General features: G+C 48.5%; 1 protein-coding gene across 1 annotated transcript in view; it reads left to right on the forward strand.

Annotated features, from left to right (window-relative positions):
- The first annotated feature begins 7,262 nt into the window (after positions 1 to 7,262).
- The window catches only part of ARMH1 (armadillo like helical domain containing 1), a 58,607-nt gene continuing 52,743 nt past the window's right edge, over positions 7,263 to 13,126 (forward strand). Inside the window, exon 1 of the mRNA XM_063427174.1 lies at positions 7,263 to 7,398. The gene's annotated coding sequence lies outside the window, so the exon portion shown is untranslated. The remainder of the gene's footprint in view (positions 7,399 to 13,126) is intronic.

Consider the following 13,126-nt stretch of genomic DNA (forward strand, 5'->3'; position numbering starts at 1 on the left):
TTTGCCCACAATAGTGCGATTAATGCCTCCTCCCGGCTATCCCCGTTCCTGGCAAACTATGGGTTTCAACCGTCCATGTTGCCTGATACGTTCTTGCCACAGGAGATACCGGCATTGGAGGGACATCTCAGGGAACTCCGTTCCACTTGGGTGCAGGTTCAGAGTTCTTTGCAACGCGCAATGCAGAACTACAAACTCCAGGCCGACCGCAGACGCCTTCCTGCACCTACCTATCAGGTCGGAGAGAGGGTATGGCTGTCTTCCCGCAACCTACGCCTCCGTGTTCCCTCACAAAAACTGGCACTCCGATACGTTGGGCCATTTCGTATACTTCGAAGTGCTTACGCACTTGACCTTCCTGCTAACATGCGCATCTCAAATGTTTTCCATGTTTCCCTCTTGAAACCGTTGGTTTGTAATCGCTACACCAACTCAGTGCCACGTCCACGTCCTGTTCTGATTGACAATCATGAAGAATATGAAATACGCAGCATCATTGACTCACGGGTCTTCAGAGGACAGATCCAATACTTGGTGCACTGGAAAGGATACGGTCCAGAGGAACGCTCCTGGGTTCCAGCCTCTGATGTCCATGCACCATCCCTCCTTCGTTCCTATCACGCCCGCTTCCCCATGAAGCCCGGACCCACCAACAGAGATGGGGGGAATCGTTGAGGGGGAGGTACTGTCAGGGTTTCTTTGCTGTTTTAAACAGCAAACCTTTCTGTTTCAGTGATTGAGTGTGCAGCTGCAATTACTATGAGCTGCTTCTGCTTGTTGCCACGGTTACTCACCTGTGAGTAGCAATCAACCCTGCTGCTAATCAGTTCTGCCTATTTAAGCAGCTAAGCCCAGAACCTCCTTGCCCTTGCGTGGTTTCCTGTTTCCCAGAAGTCTCCTTGTTCCTGTGTTTCCTGTTTGATCCTGGTTCCTGACTCCGGCCTTGTTCCTGACTCTGCTGCTCTCCGTGCTCCTGATCCTGGCTTGTCTGACTACCCGCTCTGGTGACTGACCCCTGCTTGATTCCTGGACTTTGCTTTTGTTTATTATTTGTTATTTATTAATAAAGGTGTGTTTGCATCTACTTCTGTCTCTGTCTGGTTCCTGGTCCCTGACAGGTTTTGGCTAGTCAACGCTGTATAAAGTCGCCACTCTTCTTCCTTTGGTACGGATAATGTCATAATACCTGAAGGTCCATTGAACTTTAAGGATGTTGTTCCATTTGGTAGGAACGTAATCTGCGCTTGTAACTTAGATAGCATATCACGTCCCAGCAATTGGACCGGACATTCAGGCATATAAAGGAATTGATGTTTTACTACGTGGCCTCCCAATGTACAGAGTCGACTTTTAAGAACCGGTTTTGCAGCACTTCTTCCAGTTGCTCCTATTACAGTAATAATTCTTCCAGATGGAGGAGCAACTAGGTCAGTCACCACGGAATGTTCAGCACCAGTGTCGATCATGAACGCACTCCTTTTTCCCCCTATTGATACATCGACCATAGGCTCCGCTCGACCAAGGGGGATGGAGCCCGGTCGGTATCAATAGTCCTCCATGACCGTGTCAGCCAATCCTACAAAGTCCCTACCTTCTCTATCGCGGGACCGTTTCGCTGCTGGATAGTACCTATCTTCCCTTACACTTCCTCTGTTCCCATTACTCCCTCTATTACCCCGTTCACTGCCCCTCTACCCCCTAACCCCTGTCACTACCCCAACCCCTGTCACTACCCCTCTACCCCCCAACCCCTGTCACACCACTCTACCCCCTAACCCCTGTCACTGCCCCTTTACCCCCCTAACCCATGTCACTGCCTCTCCAACCCCCTTAACCCCTGTTACTGCCCATCCACTCCCCCACCCCCTGTCACTGCCCCTCTACCCCAACCCCTGTCATTACCCCTCTATCCCCAACCCCTGTCATTACCCCTCTAACCCCCTAACCCGTCACTACCCCTCTACCACCCCTAACCCCTGTTACTACCCCCTAACCCCTGTCACTAACCGTCTACCCCCGCTACCTCCTGTCACTGCCCCTCCACCCCTCCACCCCCCCACCTCCTGTCCCTCTACCCCCCCAACCCCTGTTGCTGCCCCTCCACCCTCCTAACCCCTGTCGCCCACACAGTGCACCCCTCACAATCATACACACTGTACCCAACACACACACTTAATCCCTCACAATTACACAAACTGTACCCCTCGCAATCACACACACTGCACCCCTTACACGCTGCACCGCTCACAACCACACACACTGCACAGCTCAGCTCACAATCACACATACACTGCACCTACGTATACTTGTATTTGTGTGTGTGTGTATGTGTATATATATATATATATGTGTGTGTGTGTGTGTATATAAAAATACATATATACGCGGCGTGTGTGTTTGTGCTTTAGGGTGCACACCCTAATGCAACAGGCTGCGCACGCCTATGCATTCCTGCAAACCCTTCTAACTTTTGTAGCTTGCGCTTAATATCTCCGTAGGCTTGGCTGACAAAGGCGGAGTTTACCATTCGGGAATTATCTGCGTCTTCCGGATTAAAGGGGGTATACAAGCGGTATGCCTCCAATAATCGGTCATAAAAGACACTGGGCGCTTCATCACTTTTCTGAATCACCTCAACTGTCTTCGACATATTAATAGCTTTCTTTCCTCCGGCTTTCATGCCAGCAATTATAGCGTCTCTATAGGCTTTGAGTTGAACCATATCTGCGCCATTAACATTCCAGTCGGGATCGGTATTAGGGTAATGTGTTGCGGCCCATGCTGCTGGATTGGCTTGATTCAAAGCACAGGCTCTATCCTCTAGCGCTTTAATGGCCGCTTGGTTAATCCTTGTCCTTTCCTCATTATTAAACAATGTCATTAATAACTGCTGGCAATCAGCCCATGTCGGATTATGTGTCTGAACTATCGAGGTGAACAGATCGGTCATAGCTTGTGGTTTCTCAGTGTACGAGGAATTGTGGGTCTTCCAATTCAAGAGATCGGTAGTCGTGAACGGGACATATACGAAGACTGGGTCAGCATGTGCCATTTGACCTGCGGCATCGATATAGGCTGACCCAGGATTCAGACGAAGAGGCATCTGATAATGTCTAAGTTGTTGGGTACCGGTCAGTTGTCGGGTTAGTATAGGGCTACGTGGAGGGGCGTCAGTTAGAGGTTCCAGTCGGGGGGAAATAGGGCATGAGGATGTGGGAGCTTGATTTTGGGAAAAGTTAGTAAATAGAATACTCCCAGCCGAGCTAGAAGAAGCTTGACCGGAAGTTTGAAGTGGCGCCAAATCAGGATATTCAGATCTAACGGGGGTTGGTTCTGGTTCCGGAAGGGGAGGTTTAATACGAGGGGGGGTGGATTCTGTACTGGAGGAGGAAGCGGAAGTGGATGAGGGCAATGAGGGGAGGGGTATAGAACTTCCTGCACTCGCGTCACCTCTTCCTGTAGGGAAGTAAGGGGGCGGCAAAGGGATCTCGGACTCAGGGGGCGTGTCCAAAATGGGCCTAACCACAGTCCTAGTGGACAAACAAGTCCTGGCCACCATGAGGCGACATTGCTCCTCGTGGCATATCCGAATCCATTTTGGCGAGTCGTTTACGGCCTGTCTCCAACAATCAATATATGGAAACTGTCCGTAAAGTTCAGGCCTACCTGACACAGCCACGTGTACACGATGTATCAGGGATGGATCCAAACTACCACGTGGCGGCCATGCCGCAACCAAAATAGGCCACTCCCTAGTGCACAAAGTGACCAAACGTACAGGAGACATTTTAACCCAAAAAATCACATGTTTTAAATCCCTTTTTAAAATGCTTTACCATACAACCTAAGGGATCCAAAATCGTTGACTCCGACGCGCCCATACTTATCAATGGAACGTCGTTGACAATGAATACTATGCACGCGTTCTATTCAACAGTCACACCTGTTTCCTCTGGCAACAGCACCACGTGGTACGGTTACCAAGTGAAACGTACACAATAACACAATAAACACTCAGGGAATTCCCGTACACACACAGCTGTTACACCAGTCACTAAATAATCAATATTATGCCCTTTGGCGAAACTATACAGTCACCCACGCTATAATTCTCTATATACGAATTACCCGTCTATAACACACCCCAGTAACATCGTCTTTTACAAATAGCGGTTACAGTACGGTTAGCATAGGTCAAAGCACAATTTAAGGTCACAATACAATTATTAGTGGTTATGGTGTTAAACATGCAATGGACGACAATGATTAGTACTTATATACAGTGTCAGTAAATATACAGGGTTATGGTACCGTGCACTATGATACAGCAACACACTATTAACACTCTCGCTAGACGGCTGAGCTTGCGCTATCTAACAAGATATACACTTTACTAACAATCTTTAACACATTTACAATCCCAACTAAACTATTGGCCAGTACCTTGAATGGACTACCTAAAACTATGTACACCCGTTTTGGTTAGCCACACTGCCCAAGCACCACATATAGCGAACTAGAGGGCGGAATTTACACAGAACCCTCTTAGTCTATTTACTCTATCAAAAATCTAGTGGGTTCCAAATTTACACGCCTTCCCACTTAGCCAAGATAGGTTGAGATCTAGCGAACCGAATTTACACAGGCGCCGCTTAGTCTCCCGGTCCCTCCGACCTAGCGAACGTAATATACACCCTAGAACGCTAGTCTAGAAAAGACACCGGTGTCCGGCTAGGGCTATTTACACAGGACCCCGCCTGACTCCAAACCAAATCAAACGGTCTTACTAAAGAGCGTTCGATTGAGCGGTGCGCCTTCGCTCCTTCCCTCCGACAGAGGGGGCAGATTCCATACACAATTCAAACCCCTTATGGGCCTACCGCACAATCGGTATACCCCTAGTGGGTCTGCCGTCTAAAACAGCAGTTGTCTTACCTCCTCGTTCCTGAACCTGAGTTCACACTCATCGACGGGGACACCCCAGCACTTACTACGTAGAGGCCGATGATCTCCTGGAGAACAGACCAGTGGCGCAGAGACGAAGGGAAGTCCACGCAGAAGTTCAGGGGTGCAGCCGTAGAGAACGTGGGCAAAGATAGACCGTCTCACGCCTCTGCCTCTCAGCTACCGTTGAACGATGAGCTTCCCGGCCAATGCACCAAATGATACCGGAGAAACTGACGGAAGCCAAGCACAGAGAGATGGACACAGGTTTCTTCAGGAAGGAAGAGATTCTTTATTGGATCACCGATCGGGACTCAGAGGGACTAATGTCACCAAAATACAGCAAGTTCTGAGCCCCGGACAATAGTGCAGGCTCCTTATATAGGCACATAACTCCTCCCATATTAAGCTCCACCCGCACATTCTCTTGACCAATCAATACAAATAAGAATTAACTTCCTGCTTGACCGCATGGCCTGTCCAGCACAATGGAGGAGGGGAATACTACATCCTGTATTCTTGCACATGCTCCGTACACTACTGATCGTATCTTGCCTCGTGCAACCAACTGATCGATACGTCAGCATATGCACGTACACATGCCACGTGGTAATCTCGGCCTACTAAATTTATTTTTACCGAGATTCCACCACAGTAACACACTGTTGTGGCGTCTGTTCATATCTTGTGATCACCTGCACAACCAAAATAAAGAATTTAAAAAAAAAGAATGCCTGGCCGTGGTGTGGGCCCTCAAAAAGTTGCAACCTTATTTGTACGGACAACCCTTTTCCCTACTCACAGATCACAACCCGTTGGTGTGGCTGAACCGTGTGGCTGGGGACAATGCCAGGCTGTTGCGCTGGAGTTTGGTGCTACAGCCCTTTGACTTTACGATCCATTATCGCCCAGGGAAGCAAAACGGTAACGCCGACGGGTTATCTAGACAAACTGAACTTGAAAAATGATCTGTGAGTACTCCCCTGGACATCCCCAAGCCGATCCGTTGGGATAAGACTGTGTATGCCGGCTTGGTTCTGGGCGAGCATTGTGGCAAACCTAGCCACTTCTGGACTGTAATATATCGAGGTTGTCCGGAGACTGAAAGGGGGGACTGTATCTTATATTTTTCCTTTGTCTCTCCAGCGGTGTTCGGTCGTCGAGCGCCTGGTACTAAAGACGGCTACTCAATGATCCGAACACCGCTGAACTTCCAGAGCGTTCGGGAGTTCCGCGTTCACCACATTCTGTTCCCCATCGATGTTCGGTAGTTTCAAACCGAACTCGATGGTTAAGTGTATTTTGTGCGGCGTTCGGTTAGTTTAGCTGGGATCTGAGCGGTATTCTCACTAAATGTGCCCGCAGATCCCAGCTATCTACCGAACGGTTGTTCGTATGAAAGTGAGTAATATTATGCGAAATATGGATTTCTATGTGAATTGTCAGTTTTGCTGCACGAGGGGATAATCCACTTAATCGTCCATTTTAGTGGGAGTATCCCTCTCGTGCAGCAATGCCTGTTGGGATAATTACCCTGCCTGATGGGAGAAATCCCCTGTAACATCTGTAAGGAGACCCTTTGCAAGGGGAACTGCATAAATATGGAAGTCTGTGAATAAAGCCAGTTAGTTGACTCCCAAACTGTGTTTCGTCCGGTTATTGGGAGGATTTGGGGACTTTCATTACTTTTCAGCGCTGACTGTGGATTTACCTGTGAAACCAGCGGAGATCGTGGACTCTAATACTGCCCTCCGCTACAATACTATATTAATATAACTGTAATTCTCAGTATCCATGTATTATTCTATATTAATATGACTGTAATTCCCAGTATCCCTGTATTATTCTACATTAATATGACTGTAACTCCCAGTATCCGTGTATTATTCTATATTAATATGACTGTAATTCCCAGTATCCATGTATTATTCTGCATTAATATGACTGTAACTCCCAGTATCCGTGTATTATTCTATATTAATATGACTGTAACTCACAGTATCCCTGTATTATTCTATATTAATATGACTGTAATTCCCACTATCCATGTATTATTCTATATGGATTAGTTATTAATCTCACGTTATAGATGACTCCCATCACTCTCTGCGTTGCCATGGTTACCCTGCAGGGTTGGCTCAGGGTATACCATGTGATAACCCAGTTCCCCCATGCTCCCCTCAGGCCCCGCCTCCTACTTTGTACTTCCTCTAAGCCAATCAGAAGCCCCAGTCGCCCTAAATGGACCTGCCCGCGAAACCACGCCCTCTGCGGCCTTATCAACGGAGGAGTCTTTAGATACCGTCTCCTGGCAACGAGACCGCGACTTTGCACACTAAAAAAAATGCTTGTGACTAGGAAAACCCCGCCCCTTTGGGCGGAGCGGCTCCTCTGATTGGCTGTCAGGGTGTGAGCAGCAGCTGAGGGTTCTGCAGGCTGTGTGCTGGGAGGGAGGTGAGTGTGATGGATGGGCATTGTATAGCGCCAACCTATACCGCCGCGCATAGCTGGCTGAACTACAACTCCCAGGACGATCTGCTGGCCCGGAGGCTGACAAAGCATCATGGGAGTTGTAGTTCTCCTACAGCTGGGGATTCCTGTATTGGTCCCCTGTGGGAGTTTCATCCTCACCGGCTGCCTCTGCTGCTCTACACCTGCCAAGCGCCCTGTCTGGGATTAACAGTCCCTCATTTTACCACAATTCCTCCTTATTCCCAGTAACGTCTGGCGCTGTCAGATATTCCCAGTAACGCTGTGTCTAGCGCTGTCAGATATTCCCAGTAACGCTGTGTCTAGCGCTGTCAGATATTCCCAGTAACGTCTAGCGCTGTCAGATCTTCCCAGTAACGCTGTGTCTAGCGCTGTCAGATATTCCCAGTAACGGTGTGTCTAGCGCTGTCAGATATTCCCAGTAACGGTGTGTCTGGCGCTGTCAGATATTCCCAATAACGTATAGCGCTGTCAGATATTCCCAGTAACGCCTAGCGCTGTCACATATTCCCAGTAACGGTGTGCCTAGCGCTGTCAGATATTCCCAGTAACGGTTTGTCTAGCGCTGTCAGATATTCCCAGTAACGGTGTGTCTAGCGCTGTCAGATATTCCCAGTAACGTCTAGCGCTGTCAGATATTCCCAGTAACGGTGTGTCTAGCGCTGTCAGATATTCCCAGTAACGGTGTGTCTAGCGCTGTCAGATATTCCCAGTAACGGTGTGTCTAGCGCTGTCAGATATTCCCAGTAACGTCTAGCGCTGTCAGATATTCCCAGTAACGCTGTGTCTAGCGCTGTCAGATAGTCCCAGTAACGGTGTGTCTAGCGCTGTCAGATATTCCCAGTAACATCTGACGCTGTCAGATATTCCCAGTAACGTCTAGCGCTGTCAGATATTCCCAGTAACTGTGTTTCTAGCGCTTTCAGATATTCCCAGTAACGTCTAGCGCTGTCAGATATTCCCAGTAACCGTGTTTCTAGCGCTGTCAGATATTCCCAGTAACGGTGTGTCTAGCACTGTCAGATATTCCCAGTAACGTCTAGCGCTGTCAGATATTCCCAGTAACCGTGTTTCTAGCGCTGTCAGATATTCCCAGTAACGGTGTGTCTAGCACTGTCAGATATTCCCAGTAACGTCTAGAGCTGTCAGATATTCCCAGTAACGTTGTGTCTAGCACTGTCAGATATTCCCAGTAACGTTGTGTCTAGCGCTGTCAGATATTCCCAGTAACGTTGTGTCTAGCGCTGTCAGATATTCCCAGTAACGGTGTGTCTAGCACTGTCAAATATTCCCATTAACGTTGAGCGCTGTCAGATATTCCCAGTAACGTTGTGTCTAGAGCTGTCAGATATTCCCAGTAACGGTGTGTCTAGCGCTGTCAGATATTCCCAGTAACGGTGTGTCTAGCGCTGTCAGATATTCCCAGTAACGGTGTGTCTAGCGCTGTCAGATATTCCCAGTAACGGTGTGTCTAGGACTGTCAGATATTCCCAGTAACGTCGAGCGCTGTCAGATATTCCCAGTAATGTTGTGTCTAGCGCTGTCAGATATTCCCAGTAACGGTGTGCCTAGCGCTCTCAAATATTCCCAGAAACGGTGTGTCTAGCGCTGTCAGATATTCCCAGTAACGGTGTGTCTAGCGCTCTCAGATATTCCCAGAAACGGTGTGTCTAGCACTGTCAGATATTCCCAGTAACGTCTAGAGCTGTCAGATATTCCCAGTAACGTTGTGTCTAGCACTGTCAGATATTCCCAGTAACGTTGTGTCTAGCGCTGTCAGATATTCCCAGTAACGTTGTGTCTAGCGCTGTCAGATATTCCCAGTAACGGTGTGTCTAGCGCTGTCAGATATTCCCAGTAACGGTGTGTCTGGCACTGTCAGATATTCCCAGTAACGTCTGGCTCTGTCAGATATTCCCACTAACGCCTGGCGCTGTCAGATATTCCCAGTAACGTCTGGCGCAGTCAGATATTCCCAGTAACGGTGTGCCTAGCGCTGTCAGATATTCCCAGTAACGTCTGGCGCTGTCAGATATTCCCAATAACGTATAGCGCTGTCAGATATTCCCAGTAACGCCTAGCGCTGTCACATATTCCCAGTAACGGTGTGCCTAGCGCTGTCAGATATTCCCAGTAACGGTTTGTCTAGCGCTGTCAGATATTCCCAGTAACGGTGTGTCTAGCGCTGTCAGATATTCCCAGTAACGTCTAGCGCTGTCAGATATTCCCAGTAACGTCTAGCGCTGTCAGATATTCCCAGTAACGGTGTGTCTAGGGCTGTCAGGTATTCCCAGTAACGTTGTGTCTAGCGCTATCAGATATTCCCAGTAACGTCTAGCGCTGTCAGATCTTCCCAGTAACGCTGTGTCTAGCGCTGTCAGATATTCCCAGTAACGGTGTGTCTAGCGCTGTCAGATATTCCCAGTAACGGTGTGTCTAGCGCTGTCAGATATTCCCAGTAACGTCTAGCGCTGTCAGATATTCCCAGTAACGCTGTGTCTAGCGCTGTCAGATAGTCCCAGTAACGGTGTGTCTAGTGCTGTCAGATATTCCCAGTAACATCTGGCGCTGTCAGATATTCCCAGTAACGTCTAGCGCTGTCAGATATTCCCAGTAACCGTGTTTCTAGCGCTTTCAGATATTCCCAGTAACGTCTAGCGCTGTCAGATATTCCCAGTAACCGTGCTTCTAGCGCTGTCAGATATTCCCAGTAACGGTGTGTCTAGCACTGTCAGATATTCCCAGTAACGTCTAGAGCTGTCAGATATTCCCAGTAACGTTGTGTCTAGCACTGTCAGATATTCCCAGTAACGTTGTGTCTAGCGCTGTCAGATATTCCCAGTAACGTTGTGTCTAGCGCTGTCAGATATTCCCAGTAACGGTGTGTCTAGCACTGTCAAATATTCCCATTAACGTTGAGCGCTGTCAGATATTCCCAGTAACGTTGTGTCTAGAGCTGTCAGATATTCCCAGTAACGGTGTGTCTAGCGCTGTCAGATATTCCCAGTAACGGTGTGTCTAGCGCTGTCAGATATTCCCAATAACGGTGTGTCTAGGACTGTCAGATATTCCCAGTAAAGTCGAGCGCTGTCAGATATTCCCAGTAATGTTGTGTCTAGCGCTGTCAGATATTCCCAGTAACGGTGTGCCTAGCGCTCTCAGATATTCCCAGAAACGGTGTGTCTAGCGCTGTCAGATATTCCCAGTAACGGTGTGTCTAGCGCTGTCAGATATTCCCAGTAACGGTGTGTCTAGGACTGTCAGATATTCCCAGTAACGTCTAGCGCTGTCAGATATTCCCAGTAACGGTGTGTATAGCGCTGTCAGATATTCCCAGTAACGGTGTGTATAGCGCTGTCAGATATTCCCAGTAACGTCTGGCGCTGTCAGATATTCCCAGTAACGTCTGGCGCTGTCAGATATTCCCAGTAACGTCTAGCGCTGTCAGATATTCCCAGTAACGGTGTGTCTAGCACTGTCAGATATTCCCAGTAACGGTGTGTCTGGCACTGTCAGATATTCCCAGTAACGTCTGGCTCTGTCAGATATTCCCAGTAACGCCTGGCGCTGTCAGATATTCCCAGTAACGTCTGGCGCTGTCAGATATTCCCAGTAACGGTGTGTCTAGCGCTGTCAGATATTCCCAGTAACGTCTGGCGCTGTCAGACATTCCCAATAACGTATAGCGCTGTCAGATATTCCCAGTAACGCCTAGCGCTGTCACATATTCCCAGTAACGGTGTGCCTAGCGCTATCAGATATTCCCAGTAACGGTTTGTCTAGCGCTGTCAGATATTCCCAGTAACGGTGTGTCTAGCGCTGTCAGATATTCCCAGTAACGTCTGGCGCTGTCAGATATTCCCAATAACGTATAGCGCTGTCAGATATTCCCAGTAACGTCTAGCGCTGTCAGATATTCCCAGTAACGGTGTGTCTAGCGCTGTCAGATATTCCCAGTAACGTTGTGTCTAGCGCTATCAGATATTCCCAGTAACGTCTAGCGCTGTCAGATCTTCCCAGTAACGCTGTGTCTAGCGCTGTCAGATATTCCCAGTAACGGTGTGTCTAGCGCTGTCAGATATTCCCAGTAACGGTGTGTCTAGCGCTGTCAGATATTCCCAGTAATGTCTAGCGCTGTCAGATATTCCCAGTAACGCTGTGTCTAGCGCTGTCAGTCCCAGTAACGGTGTGTCTAGCGCTGTCAGATATTCCCAGTAACATCTGGCGCTGTCAGATATTCCCAGTAACGTCTAGCGCTGTCAGATATTCCCAGTAACCGTGTTTCTAGCGCTTTCAGATATTCCCAGTAACGTCTAGCGCTGTCAGATATTCCCAGTAACGTCTACCGCTGTCAGATATTCCCAGTAACGGTGTGTCTAGCGCTGTCAGATATTCCCAGTAACGGTGTGTCTAGGACTGTCAGATATTCCCAGTAACGTCTAGCGCTGTCAGATATTCCCAGTAACGCTGTGTCTAGCGCTGTCAGATATTCCCAGTAACGTCTAGCGCTGTCAGATATTCCCAGTAACGTCTAGCGCTGTCAGATATTCCCAGTAACGTCTAGCGCTGTCAGATATTCCCAGTAACGGTGTGTCTAGCGCTGTCAGATATTCCCAGTAACGCTGTGTCTAGCGCTGTCAGATATTCCCAGTAACGGTGTGTCTAGCGCTGTCAGATATTCCCAGTAACGGTGCGTCTAGCGCTGTCAGATATTCCCAGTAACGCTGTGTCTAGCGCTGTCAGATATTCCCAGTAACGTTGAGCGCTGTCAGATATTCCCAGTAACGTCTAGCGCTGTCAGATATTCCCAGTAACGGTGTGTCTAGCACTGTCAGATATTCCCAGTAACGTCTAGCGCTGTCAGATATTCCCAGTAACGGTGTGTCTAGCGCTGTCAGATATTCCCAGTAACATCTGGCGCTGTCAGATATTCCCAGTAACGTCTAGCGCTGTCAGATATTCCCAGTAACGGTGTGTCTAGCGCTGTCAGATATTCCCATTAACGTTGAGCGCTGTCAGATATTCCCAGTAACGTTGTGTCTAGAGCTGTCAGATATTCCCAGTAACGGTGTGTCTAGCGCTGTCAGATATTCCCAGTAACGGTGTGCCTAGCGCTCTCAGATATTCCCAGTAACGGTGTGTCTAGCGCTGTCAGATATTCCCAGTAACGGTGTGTCTAGCGCTGTCAGATATTCCCAGTAACGGTGTGTCTAGGACTGTCAGATATTCCCAGTAAAGTCGAGCGCTGTCAGATATTCCCAGTAATGTTGTGTCTAGCGCTGTCAGATATTCCCAGTAACGGTGTGCCTAGCGCTCTCAGATATTCCCAGAAACGGTGTGTCTAGCGCTGTCAGATATTCCCAGTAACGGTGTGTCTAGCGCTGTCAGATATTCCCAGTAACGGTGTGTCTAGGACTGTCAGATATTCCCAGTAACGTCTAGCGCTGTCAGATATTCCCAGTAACGGTGTGTATAGCGCTGTCAGATATTACCAGTAACGGTGTGTATAGCGCTGTCAGATATTCCCAGTAACGTCTGGCGCTGTCAGATATTCCCAGTAACGTCTGGCGCTGTCAGATATTCCCAGTAACGTCTAGCGCTGTCAGATATTCCCAGTAACAGTGTGTCTAGCACTGTCAGATATTCCCAGTAACGGTGTGTCTGGCACTGTCAGATATTCCCAGTAACGTCT

Source organism: Pelobates fuscus, chromosome 7, assembly GCF_036172605.1.
Source record: "Pelobates fuscus isolate aPelFus1 chromosome 7, aPelFus1.pri, whole genome shotgun sequence".
Taxonomy (NCBI): Eukaryota; Metazoa; Chordata; class Amphibia; order Anura; family Pelobatidae; genus Pelobates; species Pelobates fuscus.